The sequence below is a fragment of the Labeo rohita genome, chromosome 24 (assembly GCF_022985175.1).
Source record: "Labeo rohita strain BAU-BD-2019 chromosome 24, IGBB_LRoh.1.0, whole genome shotgun sequence".
In the NCBI taxonomy this organism is placed as follows: domain Eukaryota; kingdom Metazoa; phylum Chordata; class Actinopteri; order Cypriniformes; family Cyprinidae; genus Labeo; species Labeo rohita.
The window spans coordinates 3,516,507-3,527,875 of NC_066892.1; positions in this window are offsets into that span (position 1 = coordinate 3,516,507).

The window sequence follows — 11,369 nt, forward strand, 5'->3', positions numbered from 1 at the left end:
TTTTAAACTTTTTACTACATTACATGCTTTTGTGCTGTTTAGTACACTGAAAAAATGTTTTCATTTATCCAATTAAAAAAAATTACATTAATTTTTTTTTTTCATTCAACCAATTAAAAAAAATTAGGGTAATGGTTCACATCTATGTTTTATAACTTAAGACAATGAGAAATAAATAACTTTTTCTTGTTGAATAAAGTCAGTTAATTTAAATTCTAGTTTTGATCTAAACTAAAAGATATAGATTTAATCAAAACAAAAATTCCCATTTAAGAAATAATTTATTAAAACAATTTATTATTACTACAACTGACTTCCAGTCAAAGCCTTAGATGAAATCAACTGAAATAAAAGAGATTAAATCTCTCAAGATCTCAGCAGAGTAATAAACAACTCCACAAACCGCATCAGCAGCTTCACTTATTACTAACCAGTTTAACTTAATTTCTGTCATATGTCTAAAAGTTTTTATTGAGAACAGAGGTATAGATGTTGAATGGTTTGTCTGAAGTCAGCATTAATGTGGTCAGTGTGTGCTTTAGTTGGGCTCTTGGCCTTTGACTTTTTAATATTAATATTCTTTAATATTCTTTGGCTGCTGTAACTCTGTGTTTGCAAAACATTTGTTATGGCAAAAAAGCCAAAAGAAAACATGATCAGGTGGTGTTGGCTGGTTATTAACAATGATATAGACGTGTACTGGCCTGACACACTGATCTCATCCAAAGTCTGAACCTATGATCATTTGATTGTAAAAAGAACTTTATATTGTTGATAAAAGTAATGTTTTAATTCGATAATTTGAACATCTGTTCTGTTTAACCACACACATTCATCAAGAATCAGCATATGAAGCTCAACGATGGTGACAATAAACAAAAAGCTTCACGCTGCAGTGCACTCTGGGAACGGCAATCGAGACTTAATCATGGCTCCCAGAATGCATTGCAACATTAATAAATTATGCACCTGAATTGTCTTAGTATTTTCTTTTATTCTTACTATTTGCTTTAATTTTTGCTATTTGTATTGCGACTTATTAGTAGCTTGTTTTGTGATGTTCAAAGATCTGTTTATCTGAATATTTTGTTGATTGTCACCATTGTTGAGATTCTTACGCTGATTCTTCATGTCATTGTGTGCCAGAAATGAATCTTCTTTGTGCACAAAATAAATATGTTCACATGGTCAAAAACACAATCGGTACACCAATGAGCTACTATAATAAACAATGCAACAATCAGTGAATCCAACCACTATATAAAGATTTCATCAATGTGCTTTCTAAACACAGATTTGCAGCAGCAAAAGAAAAAATATAACAGTGTTATAATGTCAACAACCAAGTGACCAACTAAAGCAAACACTAGTCACCAAAATGGTAACCTTCAAATGGAATTTACTAAAGCTATGAAAATAAACCTCTGTTAATTCTCAGTAAGAACTTCTGCATGACAAATGAAGTCAAACTGGAGTGTGTTTCCCAAAAGCATCTTTAGCCAACTATGGGTGCAAGTGAAAACTTGCGACCAGAGTTGCTTTTGGGAAACGCACCTCTGGTTACTTATAAATGAAGTGATTAGTGATGCTGTTTGTGGAGTTGTTTAATCCTCCTTTGCTGAGATCTTAAGAGATTTAATGTCTTTTATTTCAGTTGATTTTGTCTAAGGCTGTGACTGGAAGTCAGTTGCAGTAATGGACCGGAATTGAACATCGAACAACGCTTATCGAAGCAGTGTATCGATTTCTTCCAGTTATGTATATTTTTCTATATGCTGTAATCACTAGTTAAATAATAGCCTGTTAAAATCTGCAGGTTGATTTTTAAAATCTGCAAAGTTAACATTCTTAATTAATACTTAAATCACGCAAACAACGCATTATACTGTCTAAGATTAATTAGCTAAAATGTCAACATTGTTATTTTGTTAAGGCAATGCCTGTGTATTTATTCATCTTTTTTAATACCACTCTTACGAAAATTAACCATGGTATGTGTAGTAAAACTATGGCAATGCAAATGGAAATCAGTCTGTGGAAAAAATAAAATGTAACATGGTTACTACATTTACTATATTAAATCCATGGTTAATTTTGTAAGGGTGTTTATTTAAAATGAAATGTAAACAGGTATAAAATATGATGAGAAAAACATTGTTAATGAGAAGACGAAATTGACTGCAGCAGGTTACATTTATTTATTATTCAGAATGCACGTTTGGAAGAGAAATATATTAATAGGAACATTTCAGCAGGTGATATGAGATGTAGGCCTAAACATCCTCAGTTTCGAAATGCATACTCAACGCGAATGTGCTCCTGCTTAATATTTTAGAAGGACCTTAATTCATCACACGCATCTCATCCGTGTTGTGTCAGGAAATCGTGAAAACTGAGGCAGTGTGTCATTGTTTAGAATAAAAGCAGCCAGGTACACTGCAGTAACACCGGCGAAAGAAAGGAAAGAGAGGATTCTCCCATTAGTTTTCATTGTGTTGCGATGTGACCGGAAGTGGGGATACACTGCTTCACTTACCGGATATAGGAGGTGAGATAAAGGTCCATTCTACATAATTGGGAAATGGGAAATTTTGTTTTGATTAAATCTATATCTTTTTGTTTAGATCAAAACTAGAATTTAAATTAATTGACTTTCTTCAACAAAAAAAATATACTTGCCAGTTTTCATAGAAGTACTGTTTAGTGCAAATTGTTTATTTTTCATTGGCTCAACTTATAAAATATAGATGTGAACCATTACCCTAGTTTTTTTTTAACTGGATAACAGAAAACATTTTTCAGTGTATTAACAGTGAGAACGTTATCCTCCTTGGCCAGGAAAATAATCTTTGAGTTGATAAAAGATTGTACTGTCAGTTCAGTGGACGAACAGATCAGTCAGTTGTAACATTACATTACGTTATTCTACAGTTAATCCTGTAAGCTGATTTAAACATTAATAATTAACTATAATATGAGATATGAGTACGAGTAAAATAAGTAACTATATGAGATATGGATATGAGTAATGATTCATATTTCCCCCTTTGGGCTAGTTTGCTAAATACAATAGGATTAAAATTTCAAAAACATCAAAGATTTTAGGTTTGTGTCAGTGTACGATTAAGGTTAAATGCTATTTGCTGGTTTTTCCATCATTTACAGTAATTAACCTGCTAGCTTTTTGCAATCCTTTGGTGTTATTTTATAGTATAGATACAAGTACACATGATTAATATAGTCTCTCATTAAATTAACCCATAACTGCAAACTACGAACTGCATTCAGTAACTGCAAAACTCCAGGACACCCTGTAAGGATCATTAGGATAAACGGATAAAAGGATAATGCATATAAGTCTTTTACTTGTGCTTCTGCAAAGTTTACTTAATTTATTAGGATTCCATTTCAGTTTGATTTCTAGCTCTATGTTTAATCTGACCTCAATTCTTAAGTGATCGTTAAATGTAGAAGTTTTTTTTATAATTAAGAATTAAGTTATGCATTAATTTAGATATTTCATTATTTTAGGATGTAGGTTGGCTAATATCTTTATCAGCCCCCAACTGCTTGCTGTTGAACAAAAGTGTAGTTTATTTATCTCTGTCTTTTTCCATACAACTTGCTAAAGTGATAAAGAGGAGAAGGAGGTAGGGGTGGGAGGGGGAATGGGGGGTCATTAATAAGCAAGGAGAGTGATGTTGCAAGGAGAATTTGAATCACCAGATTAATGAGTTTTATTGTTTTGTTGCATTAGATCTGTTATGTCAGAGGTCCTGAACTTTGGTTTATTAGGAAGATCAATCTGGCCTTAAAATGCAAACGTCACTTTCACAGGTTAAAAAAAAAAAAAAGGAGACAACTAAACCAAAAGTAAAGACCTGCTGATTATTGTAAGTATACTTAGTTTAAACCTAATTCCTAACTAAACTAATTCCTAACTTAGTTTAAACCTAACTAAAAGGTTAAACTTTTAGTTAGGTTTAAAGATTTTATCAATGTGTGCATCACCTGGGATTCTGCAACTGGTCTCACTGTCTTCTGGGTGGATGGACAGCGCAGTTTGTTCCAGTTGTATAGAACAGGTTGCTCAATTCGTCCTTGCGGCACTGTTCTACTCGGCCAAGACTGTGATAAATATCTGGGTTTATTTGACGCAAACCAGAGCTTTGTAGGTGGAATTACAGATGGGCGCATCTGGGATCATGTTCTCTCTGGCAGTGAGATAAGGGCAGTTTATTCAAACCAGGAAACATATGTGAAAGGAAACGTGTTTGACAGGAACACTATCAAATATTGATAGTGAGATTACTGGAAATGTGCTAGTGATGGAAGATTAGGTGATAAAGTCAGGGTTTCTGTGAGTTCTTAAAAAGTCAAGTAAACATTCATTTTTTTTTTTTTAATCAATGAGATATATTTCTTTTTTCCATAAGTCTGTGTTACTTAAAACATTTAACAACGTAATTCTTTATAATGTCAAAAACACCAAGATATATTTGTAACTTATTGTACTTGTATTTTTTTGTTGTGTAACTTTACACATGCTCCATATAGTCTCATAAAATGTGTCTATGAAACTCAGATAAGACCTGCTAAACACACAAGTATTAACCTTCTGCGTCTTTCAAAACGTAATGTAATACTTTCATACTTGTAAATTAAATCAGATTTAATGGCAGTGAGGCATTGATTGAGAATTGATCTACTGTAGGAGTAATGTTTTTGTATCTTTACCAGTCAGAAGATATAATTTCTTTACTCCATTAATTAAATCCATTCATGCTAAATCCCACCACCAACCCTAATCAAACACACTGAAAAATCTAACCAAAGTCTTCAGGGTTACTTGGAAAATTATACAAATTATGTTTTTGATTTGTGATTGATTAGGGATGGAGGTAAACCCTGCAGGGCGGTGGACCTCAGTGGCTGGAATTACACAACCCTAAATTTGAAGACAAGTTTAGCAGTGTAAAAATACAAGAATATGCCTCAAATTTAGGACACTTAGACATGTCATACATGCATCATATTGTGCATATAACTTTTTTTTTGGCATCAAATAAATTACAGTAATGTTGATGACTTTGGCTTTTTATACCCCAATGGGGCAACATATGCTTGGAGATACAACTCATAATATCCAAAATTTATTTTAAAAATCCTTACTTAAGTCCAGATGATATAAAAAGTGACAAAATGATCATATTCCTTGTTTTAGGGATAGAACCTTCATAAGCTGCTGCTCTCTGCTGGTCATATGCAGGTGATGCAGTCATGCATTCTCATTGCTTAAGTACATACAAAAGTGTTGTCCTCATTTATGCAAAGTTCCAGCAATATGTTTTAACATATGCATCCCATTATTAAACCACAAATCTATGCAAACAGATCTAAATGAATAATAATAAAAAACTAATAAATAAAAAAAAATCCCAGAATGTGGTTACCATGAAACTCGCTTAAAAGAAAATTACCAAAAAAGTTTAAGAATGAAAAGGTCTTTACTGAAATTTAAACATTTAAGAATATGTATTATAAGTATAAACGCGTATAATGTTTTGTATTCCCAAAAACATTTGTACATGTTCTTGTTGTTTTTCCTTAAAGGCACAATATGTAGGCTGTTTTCGCCGCTAGAGGTCACAATTTCAAAACAATAATAAAAGTAAAGTTTGACGCTATGAGGTAAAGTGGAACCCACAGTATTTGCAAGTAATGGTTCAATATTTTGTGCAACACATGTGTTTAATTGCACTGCCATAGACTTGTTCACCAAACTAAAAAATCCTTTTGCCACTTCATTTTGTCATTTTATGTCAGCTAGCCTCTTAGTATATACAATAAACAAGTCACTATTTTTCATATCATACAATTTGGATAGTTAACACAGTCAATCCAATTACAGATTTACTAAGTAGGTGACAAAGAACTGCTTAACATTACACCATTGCATACTGCTCATTTTAATATACTATGATTAGAGAAATAATAATTCATAATAATTCAATGTCATTGATGGGCAACAATTAAAAGGGACAAGCCTTGATTTAAAATTGGAATTCTCTGGATTTACAAATCTTTTGGACCTTTTTGGATAATGTACTGTAATTACACAACTGCGTGAAATATAACACACTGTGCACGTGTGATGGTCTATATATATATATATATATATATATATATATATATATATGAACTTGTGAACTGAACGTGATTCAAGGCCTCCATATAGTCACTGCAAATTTGTTTTTCATTCTTGGCTACTGAAGGTAGAAGTAAAAAAAAGTTGGAAATCCTTTGCAGCAATATACTGTCAACATCCACACATGCCATCCACACTGATGAGAGCAACATTTATATGAATATTGTACTGATTTTGCTTTCGCCAACATAGGGAGATGAAATAATGTGAGTAATGTGTACTCATGTCCCTGATGATGTTATGATTTTGGATCATGTGTCACTTAAAGTGCAGTTATGAGTACATCAGATAAGAATGTTTGGTGGGATCTCTAACTTGTAGAACCTCTTACTGTATCATCAACACAAGGAAGACACAAGTGTAATAAAATGCATTTTATTAACAAAAGATTGACAAGACTAACCAACAACTACTAAATAAATACCGTGAATGACAAAGGAATAAAGTGAAAACAATGGATAAAATGCAGGTGATTAATGTACTGAATTTAGCTTTCATTTTTATTTTCAGTTTTCAGTTGTATTTATTTTTTAGCTTTAAATACGTAATAATATTACTTCAACTTATTTATTTCTACTTTCCAAAAAGTTATTCCATTCAATATTTATATTTTATTTCAGCAGTATTTCACTTAACAAAAAGGGTTTATTAGTGTACAAAAACGTATTTATGTTAAATATTTAAAATCTAATGCTATATTTATGCTCACATGTAATCAGGCAGTAAGAAAGATCAGAATCATTGTATCAAAAATGTTTAAAAAATTGTAAATGTTTTTCAGAATATATGAAACCAACATGAATTACAAAGATTACATTTAAAAAACGTACTAGTGAAAGTTTTTTTTTTAATTTAACCAAATGTGTATGTGATTCACCTTGTCTCTGATCAGCAGAAAGGACACTGTGGCTCTGCTGGAGGCCTGACTGACTCTGTCCTCATCCTCCATTCTAGACAGACAATAGCAATGGATCCAGAATGAACCATCAAGAACCATCAAACTGTTCAGGTTAGCTGACTTTGCTGTTTTATATTCAAAGGACACATTGAATTTTGATTCAATGAGATATTGGTGATTTTAGTCCATCACTGGCTCAGTATCAGGCCATATTTTCTATATTAATTTGCTGCATTTGTAACGCAGACCTGTCTGTTAGGTCTGTTTTTAACTGTAAGAAATAAAGCAAATCTGTATATAGTTTTGTGGAATATCTATTCAAGTGTAATTTGTTTTTGCTTGTTTCATGAGTTTTCTACTGATCCTCAGCTGCTCGTTGGAGGTTGTAAAGCACTGTTGTCTGTAAAGCTGTTTTGGAAAGCCCTGTACAAATAAATATGATTTAAATGGCAATGTTTCTCATAGTGGGTAGAAAAAAGATGCGGCAATACAAAGTGAATATTTTACAGAAAATGTTTATGTTGTTTACTTTGGCTTTAGTACAGTGGTACAATTATATTAAAAGCCTATTATTTAATTAAAGTAATGTGTTTATATTTTTGTAAATTATAATGTTTATATGTAATATTTTCTCAAAAAGTATAAATACAAAAAAAATTATTAAATGCAAAATGAATACAAAATAGATGACATTTTAGCGGTCTTTGGCATTAGAAAATTGTGAGAATATTAGTTTTTCAGCTTAATTCAACTTTCAAATTATTGAGCAACTGTGGCTCACCAGGGTCATCATTTACAGACACTTCTGGTTCTGTTAATCAGTCACCTTATTTTATAACATTCAATTAGATGCTAAGTCATATTTGACCACAATGAGCCACAGTTGCTAATAAGTTTTGTGAAACGTGCATCATCTCACAGTCTTCATCTCATACTCTGTAGCATGTATTCTCTAGCTGTGCTGTGGTTTGGTGTGTACATACAGACCTTATCTATACTGACAGCCTCTATCCTGAAAAACGCTGCTGCCAGCACTGTACGCTGATTGTTGGGAAAAGTCCATTCTGTTTTTTATTAATGTCATTCCTTTATTCCCACTGACATTCTTCAGTCATTTATCAGAATAACTAAACTATTGTCAGGGCTCGACAGTAAGGAGTGCCCGATAGCCTGGGGTCAACATGAAAGACGCTCAGGACAGCTGACGAATTTGTCACTTGCCGGATCGGGCCACTGCCACATCATCACGAAAGTTTATCATTTGCATGTGTTTTTAAGACTTTAGTTAATTAAAAATTTTAAGCGATCACAGAGAGACGCGTCTGTGACGAACAAGTAGCCTACAAAAGTATGTCAAAATACTCGTCTTTACGATTAGTTTTGTAGCTTTAACAATGAACAATTCATACTTAATTTATACAGTGGAGTACAGATGCACCGAACGGACATATTTCAACCATTCTCTGTTCTGAACTTGCACCATAGACTGTAAAAAATATGGATGTAGTGTCCGTGATGTCACCCATAGGTTTCTGAAGAGCATTTTTGAAGTTCTTAGTGGGCGGGAGTTGGTCGTAGCCATCTTGGAATCGCGTCACTGCATGTCACTCCCAGATAATTAAAAATGGGCAAAGAGGCAGGATGTGGGTGGAGTAGTGCGGCTGTGGTGACAGCAGAGGCAATCCACCTGTCACTTAAGTGGCCACGCCCTTAATTGTGCAGAACTTTAAGGCTTAATATAATTTAAACAGATGAGTTATTCACCGCCCTCACAGTTGACATGAAGGGCACAATTAGCTATACAGACCAAAACCACTTTTTGTACCAGGCTGTAAATATATTTTTTTTTCTGCTGTCAAGTTGGGCATTTTAACATGGGGAGTCTATGGGATTGACTCCCTTTTGGAGCCAGTCTTTAGTGGCCAGTCAATTGCAGTTTAAGTCACTTCCGTGTTGGTTTCAATAGAGAGAGCAGGAGGTTGCCGCTTGGCTTGCACACGAACTGGATGCAATCATTTTTCAAAATGTCATGTGTCTGGAAATATAACGAACTCTTTAAACATCAGTTAGCAGAGGCCAAAGAAGATGAAGATGAACGCAAAGAGAAAAATACTGTAGCAGGCAAGATCACAGTTCACATTACACAAAATATTGTAAATGTTATCCTAAATACTGAACCGGTGGTTCATATGAATGTATCTCTGAGAGGAACTGACTGTTTTAAGAAACGTTTACGTGGCGTTTATTTGCCCATGTATGATGCATTTAAGAAACATAAGATTGTAAGATGTTGTTCTATAAGCGCCACCTGCTGGCAGAGACTGAGTTTGCGCTTTGCAGTCTGGCTTCTGTTTTTCCCTAAAGCATCTTTTCATTTGTATTAAAATATTAATAATAAAATAATTTTTTAAGAAACAAATAATATTTGAACTTTAGTTCAAAATAGTTCAAAAAGGCTAGTAGGTTTAGGTGTGTTATCGAAATTGGAATCGAGTATTGTACAATTTTAATTGGTATGTAAAATTTTGGTGTCATATAAGCTTATTTATTAAAATAAAAGATAACATAAGTCAAAAATAATGATAACACCAACTATTTTTTTTTTTTTTGTGACAGGGCCAGTGAAAATTTTGACCGGGCAAGTAAAAGGAGATGTGTGCTACATAAATTAGTTTCTACATTTCTGTGTTGCTCCCAAAACAATTTTTCACATCCAGACTGTCTGTACTATAAGTAAAGAAATCTGAAATTTGTGTTCAGACAGTGAAGTCTGTATTTGCATGACATGGGTTGCTATCGTAGTGATATAGTGTAAGCGTACAGTAAGCATCAGCATGACCGCAAGAGACATAATACAGTAGCTGCCTTTATAGAAAGAGAGGGTGAAAAAATGGAAATTTTGTCTCTGGTCACATTTATTCACGATATTTTGCCATAGTACTGAAAATATTAACATATGCATCAAAGTCATTGCTGCATTTACACAACTCTTTTTAACAGCTGTGCTGTTTCATATTTTGTGAAAACCATGATTTTTGAACCATGACTTTTTTTTTTGATGTTTTTGATTAATAGAAAGTTCAAACTAGCAGCATTTACTTGATATTTCTTTCACTTTTGATCAATTTTAAACATCCTAGCTGAATAACAGTATATCAGTATATATATATATATATAAAGCACTGACCCCAAATGTTTTAATGTGTTGAGCTGATCACAAAAATCTGATTTATCTGATATATTTTGTCTGATATATTTAATAGTTATTTAAAGTTATAGCAACACTATAGCTTGTTTATTGGAAAACAACCATATATAAACAACCATAAGTCATTTAGAAGTGTAGGGAGTCGGACTCCATTACGGCGCTCATTATGGGAGTGGGTGGTCCATGCGGAGCTCCAGTTCTCTGATTGGTGGATATTTCTCTGCAGGATTATGGGTAGTGTAGTTCTTCACCAGGGATTGTGTTTTTAAACAGTGACTGGAAGGTCTGTTTTTAAACAAGGACTGGAATTTACCAACCCTAAAGACAGTTCACCAGTGTAAAAATACAAGGAATGTATATGCCTCAATTGTAGGACACTTAGACTTGTCATACATCCAGCATAATTGCATATTACGTTTTTTTTTTCATCAGATAAATCATTGGAAATATTGATCATTTAGGCTAACAGGGAAACATATGCTGGGAGATACAACTCATAAAATCTGAAATATTTAAAAAATTCCTTTGGATATATTTTACTTGAGACCAGATGATATTTTGCTGGTCATTTTCCATGTTTTAGGGATAGAACCCTAAATATTCTGCTGCTGTCTGCTGGTGATATGCAGGTGGTGCAGTCTTGTGTCCTCATTGCTTAAGTACAAAGTGTTGTCTTCATTTATACAAAGTTCCAACAATATGTTTTAACATCTACATCTTAACCATAACTTTGAGTGACACATAACAGCTGCCACTGGTCAGTACTAAGGCTGTCAAAATGACTGAAAAACTAAATTTGAATGCTGTAGTTTTCGTCACCAGGGACTTTGTTGTTAAACTTTTAAATAACACAGACTAATGGGTTCATTAATGGCTCGTAGTGGATCTGTCTTTTTAGGGTAAACTTAAAAAATCAATTCCTCTATGGAGTAAATTATTAGGTTTATTTAAATAGGCCTTCAGTCTATAAAAAAAAAAAAAAAAAAAAAAAAAAAAAAATTAAACTGTTATTTTATGACAATGAAATATTGATTGAGAATTGATCTACTGTAGAA